The sequence below is a fragment of the Tursiops truncatus genome, chromosome X (genome assembly GCF_011762595.2).
Source record: "Tursiops truncatus isolate mTurTru1 chromosome X, mTurTru1.mat.Y, whole genome shotgun sequence".
In the NCBI taxonomy this organism is placed as follows: domain Eukaryota; kingdom Metazoa; phylum Chordata; class Mammalia; order Artiodactyla; family Delphinidae; genus Tursiops; species Tursiops truncatus.
In genome coordinates this window covers 4,495,863-4,514,054 of record NC_047055.1, presented here as the reverse complement: position 1 = coordinate 4,514,054, position 18,192 = coordinate 4,495,863, and the positions used below count along the sequence as shown (strand labels likewise).

Sequence of the window (18,192 nt, the reverse complement as noted above, 5' to 3'; positions counted from 1 at the left end):
AGAAGATATGTAGATGACAGATAGACACTTGAAAAGATGTTTAACATCACTAGCCATTACAGAAATGCAAATTAATACCATTATTTGATATCACTATATGTCTATTCAAACAGCTAAAATTAAAATAGCGATAATACCAAATGCTGGTGAGGATAGGAAGAAACTAGATCTCTTATACACTGCTGGTGGGAAAGTAAAAATAATACAGCCACTCTGGGAAATAGTTTAGTGGTTTCTTAAAAGACTAAGCATAAACTTACCATACAACTCAGCAGTCGCACTCCTGGTCATGTATCCCAGAGAAATGAAAACTTCCATTCATACAAAAACCTGTACATGAATGTTCATAGCAGAGCTATGTGCAATAATGAAAAGGTGAAAATAACCCAAATGTCCCTCAAAATGTGAGTGGTTAAACAAACTATGGTACATCCATTCCATGGAATACTACTCAGCAATAGAAAGAGTAAACTTCAGATACACACGACAACTTGGATGGATATCATGGGCATTATGCTGAGTAGAAAAAGTCAGTCTCAAAAGGTCACATACTGATTGATTACATTTATATAATATTCTCTAAAATGATAAAATTTAAAAACTGGAGAACAGATCTGTGGTGTCCATGGGTTAGGTATGTTGGGAGGAGGGTTGTGACTATAAAGAGGTAGCATGAGGAAGATCTTTGTGGTAATAGAATTGTTCTGTTTCTGATTGTAGAAATTGTTCTGATTGTAGTGGTATTTACAAGAATATACACATGTACCATTGAGGGAAACCGGGTAAAGGGTACACAGAACTTCTCTGTATCACCTTTTCAACTTCATGTGAATCTACAACTATATCAACATAATATTTTTTTTAAATAGTAGCTTTACAGTGGAGAAAACTGGAAGAAATCTCCTTAACCAAGTCATCAAGGCTGACATCACCAGTATGTCATATTGATACCATGTACTTCCTGATACTATGTGATGAGAAAGGTACTTCACTTCTGTGCTATCCTTTCCCAAGATACATAATCCCAATTTAATCATGAGAAAACATCAGACAAACCCAAACTGGGGGACATTCTACAAAGTACGTGACGATCTTTAAAATTGTGAAGGTCGTGAAACACAAGGAAACATTGAGAAATTGCCATAAATTGGAGGCAACTAGGAAGATAGGATGACTAAATGCAGCATAATATTCTGGATTCAATCCTGGAACAGAAAAAGGACATTAGTGGAAAGATTTGTGAGGCACATTATACAAAATAACTGCTCAGTGCTCTTCAAGATCATGAAAGATGTGGAAGGACTGATAAACTGTCATACATTGGAGGAAACTAAAGAGATATGACAACTAAATGCAACATGGTATCCTGAATTTGATCCTGGAACAGAAAGTGGACATTACTGGAAAAATTAGTGAAATCCAAATAAAATCTATAGTTTAGTTAATAGTATTGTACCTAGGTTAATTTCTTAGTTTTGATAACTGCACTATGGTTATGTAAAATTTTGATGTGAGAAATGCTAAATGAAATGTGTGTGGCAGCTGTCTGTGCTGTTTTTACAACTTTTCTGTAATTTTAAAATTATTTCAAGATCAACTTAAAAGCTAACACCCCCCTCCCCCCCAGAGATTCTAATGTGTAGTCAGGGCTGAGAACTGCTGCTATCTCATCCATTAGGTCCTGCATCATGGGTTTCCACTGTGTTCTCCTACTCTCCTCCATCAAAATTGCCCTGCTCTGGAGGGATTTGTTCTCAACTGGCTGCTGGTCTAAATAGAATGAGGGAAAAATATTTCTACCACTATCCCAGTGGGAAACTCATTTCAAAGTTACTAGTATGGGTACTATCCCATCTGCTCTAGCCAGGTGCCATTGTATAGTAAGAATTTCCACCTGAGAGATTCATTCCTTTGTGTAAAGCATCATTACATCATCATTTTTCAAGCAGCGCTTATGGATACTGGAACATAAATTCAATAAGAATTATGAGTCATGTGAATTGGTATATCAGGGCATTTTCTACAACACCACAAAACACTGGGCATCTGTGGAGGAGAGAGCTAAATTTGTCTAGAGTTCGCCACAATCCATTTTAACTCTCTAAACAGAGAAGGCCAGTCCTTGGTGGGAGGCAGGAGGCTGGCACTGTGGGTAGTTAGAGCCAGGTAATTCAAGACAGCACTCAGAGCGTGATTCTCAGGTCTTAGAGAACTGCCTAAGGTAGAGAGATGGTCGACATCTTGGATAGCGAACTCCTGTTGCTATGACAGCTTCCGGGGAGCACACTTGTCTCATCGGAGTCTGGGGCTTATTCAGTTGGCTCCGCCCTCTCCTGGAGTGCTCTGTTTCTTAAAAGGGACTTGCCCTTTATTTTGCTAGGATTAGTCATTATGGGTTGGTGAATTGCCCTTTCCCCGCCTCCACCCCAGCTTTTCATCTGCACCCTAGAAGGGAGGCTTGTGTCTTTGGGCCTGCTGAGAGTCCTCCAAGAGAGCTGAGCTGAGAGAAAATTAAGAACAGCTGGGGGTAGACACAATGACATCATGTGCCTCTAGCATAAAAAGCAGCTCACAAACTCTGATTCAAGGAGAGAAAAATAATGGGAACTGGAGAAAGGGGCTGAGACTTGGGAACTATGCAAAGGCTGATTACCGGGGAAGACAAGAGAGATTAAGCTGGGAGCACAAGAGCTAGCTGAGCTATTGGAACTCTTCGTAAGGACCTATTAATCTAGTATTTAGCACTTGGAGTCTATAGATTTAGCAGCTAAAACTAAATGGGAACAGATTGGTGAAAGCTGTGAAAATGCCCTGAGGTAGTCTATAGCTAGGAGTAAGATTAATAAAGGAAATGGTTAGAAACTGAGCTTTATTGCAGAGTAACTTGCAAATTGGACTCTTTGCATATACTTTCCTCTTTTCTCAATTATTCTATAGGAAGTTGCATGGTTTACACATAAAAGTAAATTTATTGGTGTGCATGTATCTTTTCAAATTAGTGTTTTTGTTTTGTTCGAATAAATACCCAGGAGTGGAATTGCTGAGTCATATGGTAACTCTATTTTTAGTTTTTTGGAGAAACTTCCATACTGTTTTCCACAGTGGCTGCACCAATTTACAGTCCCACCAACAGTGTACAAGGGTTCCCTTTTCTCCATATCCTCACCAACATTTGTTATTTGTGTTCTTTTTGATAATAGCCATCCTGACAGGTGTGAGGTGGTATCTCATCATGGTTTTGATTTGCATTTCCCTGATGATTAACGATGTTGAGCATCTTTTTATGTGCCTGTTGGCCATCTGCATATAGCAGTATTATTTACAATAGCCAGGACATGGAAGCAACCTAAGTGTCCATCAACAGATGAATGAATAAAGAAGATGTGGCACATATATACAATGGAATATTACTCAGCCATAAAAAGAGTGGAATTTTGCCATTTGCAACAACATGGATGGACTTGGAGGGTATTATGGTAAGTGAAATAAGTTAGAGAAAGACAAATACTGTATGGTATCTCTTATATGTGGAATCTAAAAAATACAACAAACTAGTGAATATAACAAAAATGAAGCAGAGTCACAGATATAGAGAACAAACTAGTAGTTACCAGTGGGGAGGGGAGACAGGCAATGGATGGGGGAGTGAGAGGTACAAACTATTAGGTGTAAGATGGGCTCAAGGATGTATTGTACACCACGGGGAATATAGCCAATATTTTGTAATAACTGTAAATGGAAAGTAACCTGTAAAATTGTATAAAAAAATTCTTTTAAATAGCTTCACAACTGATTATTATAGTGTTTCTAATTCTCATATTTACATGATTCAAACATTTCCAAACACAGATTTAAGGGCACAAGGTGGGTGTGGAGACTTGGATCAATAGTTTGGAATAAAAAGAACTGTTTTTTGGTTGTCTTTTTACAAAAGTAAATTTATGTATTTTTTTTTCTAAAGCAGTAGATTCCTCTACATAAAATACTGATGTTTCTTTGGAATGGTATATCCGTATGAGACTGAATGATAGACTTGTACAGCTTGAAGGGACCTTAGAGATGATGCAGTTCAACCCTAATTCTACAAATGAAGAAATTGAAGCCTAGAGAGTTAGGTGATGTGTCCAAGATCACACAACTATTATGTGACAGAATTGTGGTTGGAGCTTAGTTCTACTAATTCCCAGGAAAGTGCTATTTTCACCCCACTTTTTTAATTTAGTGCAGCCATGCCCAAAGAGAGTCCAAACTTCTGTCAGTGGTTATCATAGGTGAAAAGCAGAGCCCCTCAGGTGAATTCTGCCTCTACTGAATTTTCTCAGAAACCTTAATGTATTAAGCATGATGTGGAAAAGTTTGCTTCTTTGGATGGGTGAATAAACCCCTGGAAGGATGAATGTATAACCTAAACCTAACAGAATGAGAGTGGAGTCACTAACATTAATCTGAGAAATCTGATTGAAACTTATAACAAAGGTGGTCTGCCCAATCAAAAAAGAAAACTGCTGTGGTAACCTTAGGAGTTACTGAGCATTGATCCTCTTAAATAACATAACTTATGAGTGCAACTATTCCAAAACAAAGACAACAAACTTAACAGACTTTACCAGACAAAGCAAACTTAATAAACTAGTCAAAACAATAATTGAAAACAAACTAATACCATTGAAGAGCTAAGGGAGCATATTGGTAACATGAAGCAAAAATAAACAGTTACAAAGAAGAATCATCTAGAAATATCAGCTATGAAAAATATGAGTTGAAATAAAGAACTTGATGGTGGGGGGAGGTTAATAACAAGATGGGTACAAATGAAGAAGACATTAATGAGCTAAAATAATAATTGAAAAATACGAAAAAAATCCTTCAGAAACATGGAAGATGTAGAAGATGGAAAGAGAAGTGTCACATCAGTTTAATAAGAACCCAAGAATGAGAGAAAAAAGAACTGGAGAGGAGTTAAGCATTTGAAGAAATAAAGACCAAGAATTCCCCAGTCTTAGTGGAATATGGATGACTTCAGTTTGAAAAGATTCAGAGTTTGCTAAACAGGATATATAAGGTAAACCTATATCTAGATACATTCTAGTACATTTTTTTAAATATCAAAGACAGAGAGAAGGGACTTCCCTGGTGGTGCAGTGGTTGAGAATCCGCCTGCCAGTGCAGGGGACATGGGTTCAATCCCTGGTCTAGGAAGATCCCACATGCTGCAGAGCAATTAAGCCCGAGCGCCACAACTACTGAGCCTGCGCTCTAGAGCCCATGAGCCACAACTACTGAGCCCACGTACCACAACTACTGAAGCCTGTGTGCCTAGAGCCCGTGCTCCGCAACAAGAGAAGCCACTGCAATAAGCCCGCACACCGCAACTAGAGAAAGCCTGCACATAGCAACAAAGACCCAACACAGCCAAAAATAAATAAATAAGTAAATTTATTTAAAAAAAAAAAGACAAAGAGAAGACTTCCTAGCAAGAAAAAGCAGATCATCTACAAAGGAACAAAATCATACTGATGTCTCAGTACTCAAAATACAAGAAGACAGGGGAGTGTTAATTTTCAGTGTTGAGGGGAAAGAACTTGGAACCTAGAATTTTATACCCAGCTAAATATTATTTAAATGTAAGAATGAAATATTGTCAGGCATTCAGGGCCTCAGAAAGTTTACCCCACAAAGACTCTCTTTGAAATAAGTCCAATAAGACAGTACCTATAATAAATATAAATGGGCAGACTTCCCCAGAACCCTCACAAAGTCCCCTTTAATTTCTCAGATCTATCAACACTCCTCTTACTTTGGTCACATCTCCAGGATTGAGTTTATTTGGAGGGAGCCAGTGTCTGAGGTTTGTGGGCTATTTTGTAGGATCCTCAAGTGGCTCATTTCTGCTTTTGTTACAGTCTTTTCTTCCCTGTTAAACTTGCAAATTACTGAGGACACAATATTCATTTCTGTATTTCCAGTAGTACTTGTCACAGGGCTCTGTATATGGTAGGTATTCATTAAATGTCTGTGCCAGGAAGCAAGGGAGAAGAGAGGGAGGGAGAGAATTTTGAGGCTGGAACATGAAGCTAGGGTTGTTTCTATTCAAGAGAATAGCTGTTCTGTCCCATTTTTGTGACATCCTAATGTGTGTCAATATATTGCACTGCTGTGGACCATGTTTCCCGTGTTAAGTCTGACTGTGAAAGACTCAAAGATAATTGAGCATTATTAATTTCACTAACATAATATTAAAGGCAACCTGCTTACTTTAACTCCACTTGAATTGACCACTCACTTGGTTTTCCATGGCCCTCAAACTCCCTCTGAGTCATTAACGATGGAGAGTGATGTACTCGCACGCCAGTAAACATTCCCAAGTCAGGAGTAAGAAGGGAAAATAACCCACAAAGCTTTGTTTGGTCTGGAATCTGTCAGTGCATCTCCACAGAGCTGGTGGAGATCTCTCTTCCTCCCTCTTCAGGGAGGCAGTTCTTTTTGCTCATCTGTGACTGTATGACGAGTGCCCATTGAGGCCATATGGGTAATGCACACCTGTGGGCATCCAAACCCTAAGAACTCAGCATTGACTCAGATACCTTTAACTTTCAGGGAAGAGTTGGGTGAGTGTTGTTCACACTTTTCTTTCCCTTGGCATTACTTGCTGGTGTTTCGAGGCAGGCAGAGCAAGAGATACCAGGGCTGAGAGGGGCATCAGAGTTATTCCTTTATTCCTTCCAATAGGCAAATGTCATCTTTCCCATCTACCTAAAAAACATTTGCATATGTTTGCTTGTGAACTGTTTTTCAAGCTCTCCATAGTTAACAAACCCCAAAGAAAGGGATCTGGACAGACAGAAAATGACAGTAGCAGGCCCCCAAAACACATATATGACACATGCACATCTTGGAGGCCCACATTGTCATAGGCAGCAAATGTCAACAGAGTTCCTCCCCACCATCCTCTGCTCTGTGCTTTCTTACCCCTGATTCAGTTATCGGTCATGTTGAGTTGAGGTTGTTAGCAGAAACTTGGCACCTGGAATTAATCGAGTTATTGCTCAGATACTTGGAATTCTTACTAAAAATTCTAGAAAATCATGTAACATTTGGGCATTACGTGGATTTAATTCAGTAAATAGTCACGGAGCACCTGCTCAGTTCAGGCTCAGTGTGAAGGAGGTGCCAGCGGAGGAGTGCAAATGAACTGGACATTCAGAGCAGGGATAGAATATGTCCTAGTGGAACAAAAGGAAAGACTTCCTGAGAAGGTGGCTTTGGGGAATGGCCTTAAAGAACAGATAGAATTTCTACAGGCAGAGGCATTCCAGGAGGCCAGAACAGCTTGAGTAAAAGTAACAAGGTGAGAATCACAGGATCCATTTAGGACTTGTAGTAGTCTCCATGTATTGAGTCATTAGTTTGTGCCATGCGTGACGTTAAGTGCTTTGCATGCATTCTCTTGTTTAATTGCCACTCACGGCAATCACATTAGTTACAGACAGTATCATCCCTACTGTACAAATCAGGAGACTTAGGCTCGCAGCAATTAAGTAACTTGGTCACCAGCTAAGAGATGGCAGAACAGGAATTCAGACCAGGTCTGTTGGGCTCCAAAGCCTAAGTTCTTTTTTCCTTTCCTCCCTCCCTCCCTCCTTTCCTTCCTTCCTTCCTTTTTCAAGTTTTATTGAGATATAATTGGTATATAACATTGTATTGATTTAAGGTGTACAACATGGTGATTCAATATATGTGTATACTGCAACGTGATTACCAGAATAAGTTTAGTTAACATCCATCACTTTACCACTAAGCTCTATGCCTCAGAAATAAACATGTGACTGGAGAGAAAGGTTAGGGCCATGCTGTGGAGAGCTTTAGATGTTAAGTGAAGGATCCTGAACTTAAGATGGCAGATTGTAAAGTTAAAGGGAAAGGGATTTGTCGGTAACAAGAAATGGTCAGTAAGGGGTCAACAGATAAGAGACCAATGAACAGCTTCAAAACCTCACTTCTTTCCTCATTTGTTCTTTCCCTTCCTGGGAGGGGAATGGGCTAAGTAGGAGAGGAACCTCTCTGTTCCTCTTAGGGCTCTTGTGTAGAATTTCCTTTTGAAAAAATTTTTATTTTTGGTCCTTTTCGTTCTGCCCAAATTTTTGCCACTGTATATAGTCTTATTGCTGAGAAAAGAGGGTCAGAATTTGAACTTCTGTGTCTAACTGGAAAACTGGACTGCTTAAATTTCATTTCTTTTTTGTTTCTTTGGCTGCACCACGTGGCTTGTGGGATCTTAGTTCCCCGACCAGGGATCAAACCTGGGCCCTTGGCGGTGAAAGCGTGGAGTCCTAACCACTGGACCACCAAGGAATTCCTTGGACTGCTTAAGTTTCAGTTCCAATTGTGTTACATTGGATAACTGAAGCCCCTCTTATCTTTTATAAATTAATTCTTAAGATTAGTTTGGATGTTTTATGTAATTTATCCTCAGTCATAAAAAGAGGATTCATTAATTTCCCATGGATATAATCTTCCTTTTCACTCTCATCCAGAAACTAGAAGGGCCTCCTGCCCTCACTTGGTTACTAGTTACCTCTTTTACCCACCTTGACTTGGGATCCTAAAGGAGCAAGGTCTTGAGGTCTTTAGACCTTCCAAGCTGCAGTCCAATTCTTGACCTTCCACATGAAAAATAACCTGAGGAACCCTTAATGAATTTGGTGCTGGTTCAGGCAGAAACTTAAAAAAAGATTTTATTTTGAAATAATTTTAGACTTCCAAAAACTTGCAAAAATAGTACATAGAGTTCACTTCATCCAGCTTCACTATATGTTAACACCTTATATAATCATAGTAAAACTTCAAAACCAGGAAATTAACATTAATAAAATATTATTAACTACCTTACAGACCTTATTCAAATTTCACCAGTCCTTTTTCTGTTTGGGGATCTAATCCATGATCCCACTCTAATCTGGGAAGAGTTCCTCAGTCTTTCTTTGTCTTTCATGCCCTTGACACTTTTGAAAAGTACTCATCACTTATTTCATAGATTGTTCTTCAGTTTGGGTTTGTCTGATGTTATCTTATGATTATATTGAGTTTATGCTTTTCTGGCCAGAATACCACAGAAATATGTGTGCCCTTCTCAGTGCATCGTATCTGGAGGTTCATGATATCTATGGTATTGGTGATATTAACTTTGATCATTTGGTTAATGGGGTGTCTGCTGGTTTCTCCACCCTAAAGTTACTGTTTTTCCCTTTGTAACTAATAAGAATCTTGTGGAGAGATACTTTGAGACTATGAAGATATCCTATTTATCATTATGCTTTTGCCCACTAATTTTTGCATCTCTCCTCTTTCTTAAACACCATGAGTTCACACTGATATCTCTAATTCCAACCTAACAGCACAGGGCTCATCCTAACCTCCCTCCTTCCCTTATTTTTTTTAAAATTTTTATTGGAGTATAGTTGCTTTACAATGTTGTGTTAGTTTCTACTGTACAGCAAAGTGAATCAGTTATACGTATACATATATTCCCTCTTTTTTAGATTCTTTTCCCATGTAGGTCACCACAGAGTACTGAGTAGAGTTTCCTGTGCTATACAGTAGGTTCTCATTAGTTATCTATTTTATACATAGTAGTGTATATATATCAATCCCAATCTCCCAATTCATCCCACCCCACCCTTCCCCCTTGGTATCCATACATTTGTTCTCTACATCTGTGTCTCTATTTCTACTTTGCAAATAAGTTCATCTGTACCATTTTTCTAGATTCCACATATAAGCCATATTATACAATATTTATTTTTCTCTTTCTGAATTACTTCACTCTGTATGACAGTCTCTAGGTCCATCCACGTCTCTGCAAATGGCACTATTTCATTCCTTTTTATGGCTGAGTAGTATTCCATTGTATATACATACCACATCTCCTTTATGCATTCCTCTGTCAATGGACATTTAGGTTGCTTCCATGACCTGGCTATTGTGAATAGTGCTGCACTCAACATTGGGGTGCATGGATCTTTGTGAATTATGGTTTTCTCCATGTATATGCCCAGGAGTGGGACTGCTGGGTCATATGGTAGTTCTATTTTTAGTTTTTTGAGGAACCTCCATACTGTTCTCCATAGTGACTGCACCAATTTACATTCCCACCGACAGTGTAGGAGGGTTCTCTTTTCTCCACATCCTCTCGAGCATTTATTGTTTCTAGATTTTTTGATGATAGCCATTCTGACCGGTGTGAGGTGATACCTCATTGTAGTTTTGATTTTCATTTCTCTAATAATTAGTGACGTTGAACATCTTTTCATGTGTTTTTTGGCCAACTGTATGTCTTCTTTGGAGAAATGTCTATTTAGGTCATCCACCCACTTTTTCATTGGGTTATTTATAGTAAAAAGCTACAGTAATCAAGATAGTATGGTACTGGCACAAAAACAGAAATACAGATCAGTGGAACAGGATAGAAAGCCCAGAGATAAACTCACACACCTATGGTCACCTAATCTATGACAGAGGAGGCAAGAATATACAGTGGAGAAAAGACAGCCTCTTCAGTAAGTGGTGCTGGGAACACTGGACAGCTACATGTAAAAGAATGAAATTAGAACACTCCCTAACACCATACACAAAAATAAACTCAAAATGGATTAAAGACCTAAGTGTAAGGCCAGACACTATAAAACTCTTAGAGGAAAACATAGGCAGAACACTCTATGACATAAATCACAGCAAGATCCTTTTTGACCCATCTCCTAGAGTAATGAAAATAAAAATAAAAATAAACAAACGGGACCTAATTAAACCTAAAAGCTTTTGCACAGCAAAGGAAACCATTAAAAAAATGAAAAGACAACCCTCAGAATGGGAGAAAATATTTGCAAACGAAGCAACCGACAAGGGATTAATCTCCAAAATATACAAACAGCTCATGTAGCTCAATATCCTTCCCTTATTTTTTAACTCCTCTCTCCAACGGTGAGAAAGCTGACACTCATTATCTAAAATACATTCACATATTTGATCAACCCTAATATATAGTGTTCTCACCTCCCTTCTTTTCACCCTATTCCTGCCTACGCCCCATAGGTAAGCAAGCTCATTCACTTCTGGTTTACCATTTCTGTATTTCTTTTTGTGCAAATGAGCAGATACCTGTAAATTTTCTTGTATCCCATACTTTCCTACATGAAGGATAACATACTATAGAAACTCTTTTACAATTTGCTTTTTTCTCACTTATCCTGGAAATCACTCCATTTCAGTTCATAGAAATCCTTCTTATTCTTTTATTACAGTTGCATTGGAACTCCCTTGTGTGGATATAGCATAGCTTATTCAAACATTCTTCTATGTATGGGCATTAGGGTTTTTTCAACATTTTGAAATCACAAACAATGCTGCAATAAAAAACCTGGTATGTATGCATTTTTGTATTGTCAGAGGTGTAGCTTCGTGGGTAATTCTTAGAAGTAGGATTGCTGGGTCAAAAGGTAGATGCATGTTAGTTTTGTTTGTTAGCTATTGGCAAATTCTCCTCCACGAGAATTGTACCAACGCGCATTCCCATCAGCAATGGTTGAAAGTGCCTGTTTCTCTGCAGTCTCACAAATAAAATTGTTCTCATACTTTTAAATTTTCATCAATCTGATAGGTGAGAAATGGTACCTTGGTGTTGTTTTAATTTGCATTTCTCTAATTTTGAGTGAGTTGAAACATCTTTTCATATGTTAAGGGATATATATTTGTGAATTATCTGTTCATGCCACACCCCCTTTTACTGCCAGGTTTTTGGTCCTTTGTCCCTCAATTGTTGAATATTTTTCGTATTTTAGGAAACTAGCCTTTTGTGATATATGCTACAAATATTTTCTCCCAGTTTATCAACTTTCCTTTTACTTCATTTTTAGTGCTTTCTGTTGTGCAAAGATTATTTGCTTTTATGCAGTCCAATTTGTCAGTCTTTTGTTTTCACTGGATTTTTAGTCATAGTTATAAAACCTTTCCCTGCCTCATAGATAAAGAGGAATTTACACGTTTTCTTCTAGTACTTGTATGGTTTCATTTTTTACATTTAGATCCCCCCTTTTTCTTCTAGTTTATTCTCATGTATGGTGTGAGGTATGGATCTTATTTTATAGTTTTCCAATGGTCCCTGCACTGTTTATTTAAAAAGTGACTTGAAATGCCATCTTCATCACTGAGATTGATGATTTGAGATGCCAGTTTCATACTGAATTTCCATATATGCTTGAGTCTATTTCTCAATATCTCTTAAATAAGGTGATGTTTATACCCAGCCTCTCTCATTGCCTGGCATGTGGCAAGTGTCCTGCAACTAGTAATTTCCATAAGAAGCAGAATATGTAAGAACTGGAAAGCCAGAATATGGGGAAGTGACAGTCATTGTTAAATCTGATAGTCTGATGGTGGGAGCTTCAATACCATGCAGTTCAGGGCTTAATCCAGAATCTCTCTAGTCAGGAGACTGGGCCAGAAGCAGATGGTACTTTGGAGACTTTTGGGATATTGAGGAAAGCTCACTTTTGGTATGCTTGGCCTGAGATTCCTGTAGTCTGCCCAACTACTGTTGTTGGTTGGCTTTCTTTTCCTTTAAAAACGCTGTCTTTTGGTACATTGGGATCAGTAAATCCTACAAATGGACCACTATGGGAGGATATTCAGTTCTGTATTTATTGTCTTCTGGAAAACTCATGATGCAGTAACTGCAAAGACATATACTAGTCACTCCATTACGAAAACTCCCACCTCCACAACACCATGTGTATCTCATGTATTTTATTTTCTATATTTATGATGCTTTGATATTGTGGACCCTTGTGGACCCAGGGCAGGACTGACCCTACCAGAATTAGCTAATCTGGGATAAACAATTTACATACAGCACATCTTTGATATGCAAACCAACTAATCTTGAGTCCATACCCCATCCTCCTCCTTTTATCAGGCTTCCACAGTCCAGGACACTATCTCTCTGCCCTAAATCATCCCAGAGCCAGGCGCTAGACAACTAAGAACCACCCCTATAGCCCAGAGCCTGCCAAAATTACTCAAACTATCCAATCCTAAAGCTGCCCTTCTTGCTTGACCTGTTTCTCCCATCCATCTCTTGGGAAACCACAGTAAAGGCTTTTGCCCATACTTTCTCCTCACTTCTTTTGCCTGATGGCTGACCTTGGTGGTTCCCTGTGTGGCCCTGTGTGGTGTGCCATGTCCCCTTCTTGAGAACTGTGAGTAACAAACTATCTTTTCAATGGCAGTTGTCTCCTGATCTGTTTGCCTAGCTATACCTGAATAATAATAAAACCTACATTTTAAAACACCATAACAATGTAATCAACCAAACCCAGAGTGTGGGGAATTCTTCAGCACAAATTGCTTAAATTTTTACTAATTTAATTAGTTTAAAATATGTTTTGTTATTGTTGCAATTTTGCATTCTTTGGTTACTAGTGAGACTGAATTTCGCATACTTGTTTAGTAGTTCTGGTTCTTCCTGTGAAGAAGTAAATTGTCTCTTCTTGTCCTTTGACCGTTTTATTTAGAATGTGTTTTAAAGCAAACTGGATCAAAATGATTCACAGATTTAAACGTAAAATATTAAACTTTTAGAGGAAAAAAATGTACAGATCTGGGATTTGGTGAAAAATTCTGAGACTTGATACCAAAACCATGATCCCTAAAACGAAATATTTATAAATTGTAACCCATCAAAATTAAACTTAAAAAATTAAAACAAAACAAAATTTAAAACGTTTGCTCTGTGAAAAACAATGCTAAGAAAACAAAAGACAAGCTACAGACTGGGAGAAAATATTTGCAAACTACGTATCCAATAGAGGACTAGAATCTAGGATATATAAAGACCTCTCAGAATTCAACAGGAATAAAACAAATAATCCAATTAGAAAATGGGCAAAATATATGAAGAGACATTTCACTGAAGAGGATCCACAGATGACAGATAATCACATGAAAATACATTAAACATCGTTAGGTATCAGGGAATGCAAATTAAAACCATAATGAGATAACACACTCTTACCATTTGCTCATGCCAGGTTCCTACTATATTATATTATGTTATATTACATTATATTATATCATATCATATTATATATTCACTCATTAAAAAAACCATAATGAGATATCACTACCTACCTATTAGTATGGCTATAATAAAAAATAGTGATAACACCAAATGCTGATGAGGATATAGAGAAACTAGAATTCTCATACATTGCTTGTGGGAATGTAAAATGATAGTCATTCTAGAAAAAATGTATGACAATTTCTTATAAAACTAAATATGTAAGTACTATATAACCTGGCAATTGTACTTGAGTATTTATCCCAGATAAATGAAAGCTCATGCTCATGTAAAAACATGTACACAGATATTCATAGTAGCTTTATTCATAATAACCCCAAACTGGAAACAACCCAAATGCCCTGCAGTGGGTGATAAGTAAGCAAGCCATGGTACATCCATGCCATGGGATACTACTCAGCAATAAAAAAAAATGATTTACTGATATACACAAAATCCTTGATTGATACTGAGGACTTGATGGTTGTGAAGAAACCCAAGCTCAGAAGGTCAATACTGTATGATTCCAAGTATGTAATCTTCTTGAAATGACAGAATATACAGATGGAGGATAGATTAGTGGTTGCCAAGGGACAGGGTCAGGGATGAGGGGTATAAAGGAGTAGCATCAATGAGTACCTCTGTGGTGATGCAACAATCTTTTATCTTAATTATGAATATGATTGCATGAGTCTGCACATGTGATTATATTACATAGAACCTCTCACACATGTGAGCACATATGAAAACTGGTAACAACTGAATAGCTCTGTGGTCTAGTTAACTGTATTTTACTACAGTCATACAAGGTGTCACTACTGCGGAAAACTGGGGGAAACAGTCAGTGGACTCTATGAACTATATTGCAGCCTCCTGCAAATCTAATTATTTCAAAAAATTTTTTTAAAAGCCACGCTAGATTTTTAATTGGAATAGCATTGAATTACACATTAATCTGGGAGTCACTGACACCTTTACAATACTAAGTATTCCCATGTTCACTTATTCATTGCCTTTAAAAACTGTTTAAGTCATTTATCACTTTTATCAACCAAAATAGGACAAGGGAGTTTAATGTTAGCTTATTTCAAGTTTAGGGCAAACAAACTTACTTTATTTTTAAGCATTTTACTCCAAATATTCTGCATGACATAAGAGTTTCTGGAGTTTTACAATCTTGAGAAAGAAAAATGGAGCTGGAGGAATCAGGCTTCCTGACTTCAGACTATACTACAAAGCTACAGTCATCAAAACAGTGTGGTACTGGCACAAAAACAGAAATATAGATCAATGGAACAGCATAGAAAGCCCAGAAATAAACACACGCCTATGGTCAATTAATCTATGACAAAGGAGGCAAGAATATACAATGGAGAAAAGATGGTCTCTTCAGTAAATGGTGCTGGGAAAACTGAACAGCTACATGTAAAAAAATGAAATTAGAACATTCTTAAACACCATGCACAAAAGTAAACTCAAAATGGATTAAAGACCTAAATGTAAGACCGGATATGTACAACTCTTAGAGGAAAACATAGGCAGGACACTCTTTGACATAAATCACAGGAAAATCTTTTTTGATCTGTCCCCTAGAGTATTGGAAATAAAACAAAAATAAACAAATGGGACCTAATTAAGCTCAAAAGCTTTTGCACAGCAAAGGAAAACATAAACAAAACAAAAAGACAACCCATAGAATTATTTGCAAATGATGTGACCAACAAGGGATTAATCTCCAAAATTTACAAACAGCTCATGTGGCTCAATATCAGAAGAACAAACAACCCAATCAAAAAAATGGGCAGAAGACCTAAATAGACATTTCTCCAAAAAAGACATACAGATGGCCAACAGGCGCATGGAAAAATGCTCAACATCTCTATTAGAGAAATGCAAATCTAAACTACAAAGAGGTATCACCTCACACTGGTCAGAATGGCCATCATTAAAAAGTCTACAAATAACAAATGCTGGAGAGGGTGTGGAGAAAAGGGAACCCTCCTGCACTGTTGGTGGGAATGTAAATTGGTGCAGCCACTATGGAGAACAGTGTGTGGAGGTTCCTTAAAAAACTGAAGATAGAGCTACCCTATGATCCTGCAATCCCACTCCTGGGTATATATCTGGAGAAAAGCATAATTTGAAAAGATACATGTACCCCTATCATTGCAGCACTATTTACAATAGACAAGACATGGAAGCAACCTGAATGTCCATCGACAGATGAATGGATAAAGAAGATGTGGTACATGTATACAATGGACTATTTCTCAGCCATTAAGAAGAATGAGATAATGCCATTTGCAGCAACATGGATGGACCTGGAGATTATCATACTAAGTGAAGTAAGTCAGACAGAGAAAGGCAAATATCATATGATATCACTTATATGTGGAATCTTAAAAAAATGATACAAATGAACTTAGTTACAAAACAGAAACAGACTCACTGACTTAGAGAATGAACTTATGGTTACCAGGTGGGGAGGGGTTCGGGGGAAGGATAGATTGGGAGTTTGGAATTGACATGTACACACTGCTATATTTAAAATAGATAACCAACAAGGACCTACTGTATAGCACAGGGAACTCTGCTCAATATTCTGTAATAACCTAAATGGGAAAAGAATTTGAAAAAGAATAGATACATGTATATGTATAATGAATCACTTTGCAGTACACCTGAAACTAACACAGCATTGTAAATCAACTATACTTCAATATAAAATAAAAATTTTAAATAAATAAATAAATAGAAGGAGAAAGCGTACTGGCTTTTTAGATATTCCTCTTTATAGTAATTTTTAGAGTGTGCTCTCCAGATTACTACATATATCTCTAACTTTACACAGTCTAAGTAAAGATAATACTTTATATAAAATATAGAAACCTTCCAACATTAGAGGTCAATTTAACCCTTCTCTGTCCTTTATTCTGTAGTTGTCATATGTATTACATCTGCATATAGAGCCTACGAGACAACATCATCATTTTTGCTTTAAATAGTTGTATGTATTTTAAGAAATTAAGAGGAACGCAAATAGCTTTCGGTATTTAGCAAGATATTTGTCACTTCCATTTTTTAAAGGAGTAACTCATTTCCATCTGGTTAATTTCCCTTCAGTCTGATAAAGAACTTCCTCTTGTCAAGAGGTCAAGTAGTATCTAGGCAGCTGCTCAGTTGGCTTGTCACACTTACATAGATTCAGCTGGTAAAGAGACAACAAGTCCAAATGGATTCAGTTTATTACTTAGGCAACAAGAGCAAGATCAGTCTGGCACTAGTACCCGATATCTCTAGTCCCACAGGATGATACTGAGCCAGAGGGGCCAGGTGACAGGTGGCATGAACAATGGATTGCTCTGCCACTGAGGAGTCAACTTTAAACAACAGCAGGTATTTTTATAGCATGCAGCTAGCTGTACCCTGAGGAGGGGGTGGGGCATGGTGGAAAGTCCTGTGGTCAACTGACATTAGGGAGATGGATGAGAACAGCCCTGTGATAGATCCTCACCAGGCTGCTTATTTCCTTTGCTCCAGGAGGAATTGCAGAGTGTTCTTCCAAGACCCAGGTTAGACTGTGGTCACGCCTTGACTAAGTGGTCCATATAGAGCCAAAAATGTCATTGGGGCACCGTGTTGTGGAGCTGTTCTCCTTCCTACACCTTTAGTGCTTCTTGTAGTTCAGGTCTGCTGGCAAAGTTTTTTTTTTTTTATACTTTTGTTTTATCTGAAAATGTCCTTGTTTTGCCTTTATTCTTGAAGAATATGTTTGCTGAGTATAGAATTCTGGGTTGGCTTTTTTTCCATCACTTTAAAGACGTTGCTCTTTTCTGGCCTCCATTGTTTCAGATGTCATCCATATTTGAAACTTTTCCCCCTCTGTATATAAAGCATTGTTTTTCTCTGGATGCTTTTATGATTTTCTAATTATGTTTGGTTTTCAGTGGTTTGACTGTGATATTCCCAGAGTTTTCTTTTCTACCTTCTTGGGGTTTGCTGAGCTTCTTGAATCTTTAAAGTTATGTCTTTCTCTAAATTGGGGGAAACAAGCCATTACACATTCATTGTATTTTTCTACC

The 18,192-nt window shown here is 37.7% G+C and overlaps 1 long non-coding RNA gene across 30 annotated transcripts in view; it reads left to right on the top strand.

The window, feature by feature from the left end:
• LOC109550584 (uncharacterized) overlaps positions 1 to 18,192 on the top strand; it is a 143,129-nt gene that overhangs the window by 85,836 nt on the left and 39,101 nt on the right. For 26 of the 30 annotated variants that reach the window (XR_004524397.1, XR_004524402.1, XR_004524396.1 and 23 more), the window contains one exon: positions 870 to 3,037. This is a non-coding gene — a long non-coding RNA (uncharacterized lncRNA). Of the gene's footprint in view, positions 1 to 869; positions 3,038 to 3,364; positions 3,477 to 16,282; positions 16,456 to 18,192 lie in introns of those variants that run through there. The other 4 variants (XR_012329352.1, XR_012329350.1, XR_012329351.1 and 1 more) reach the window with 3 other exon arrangements.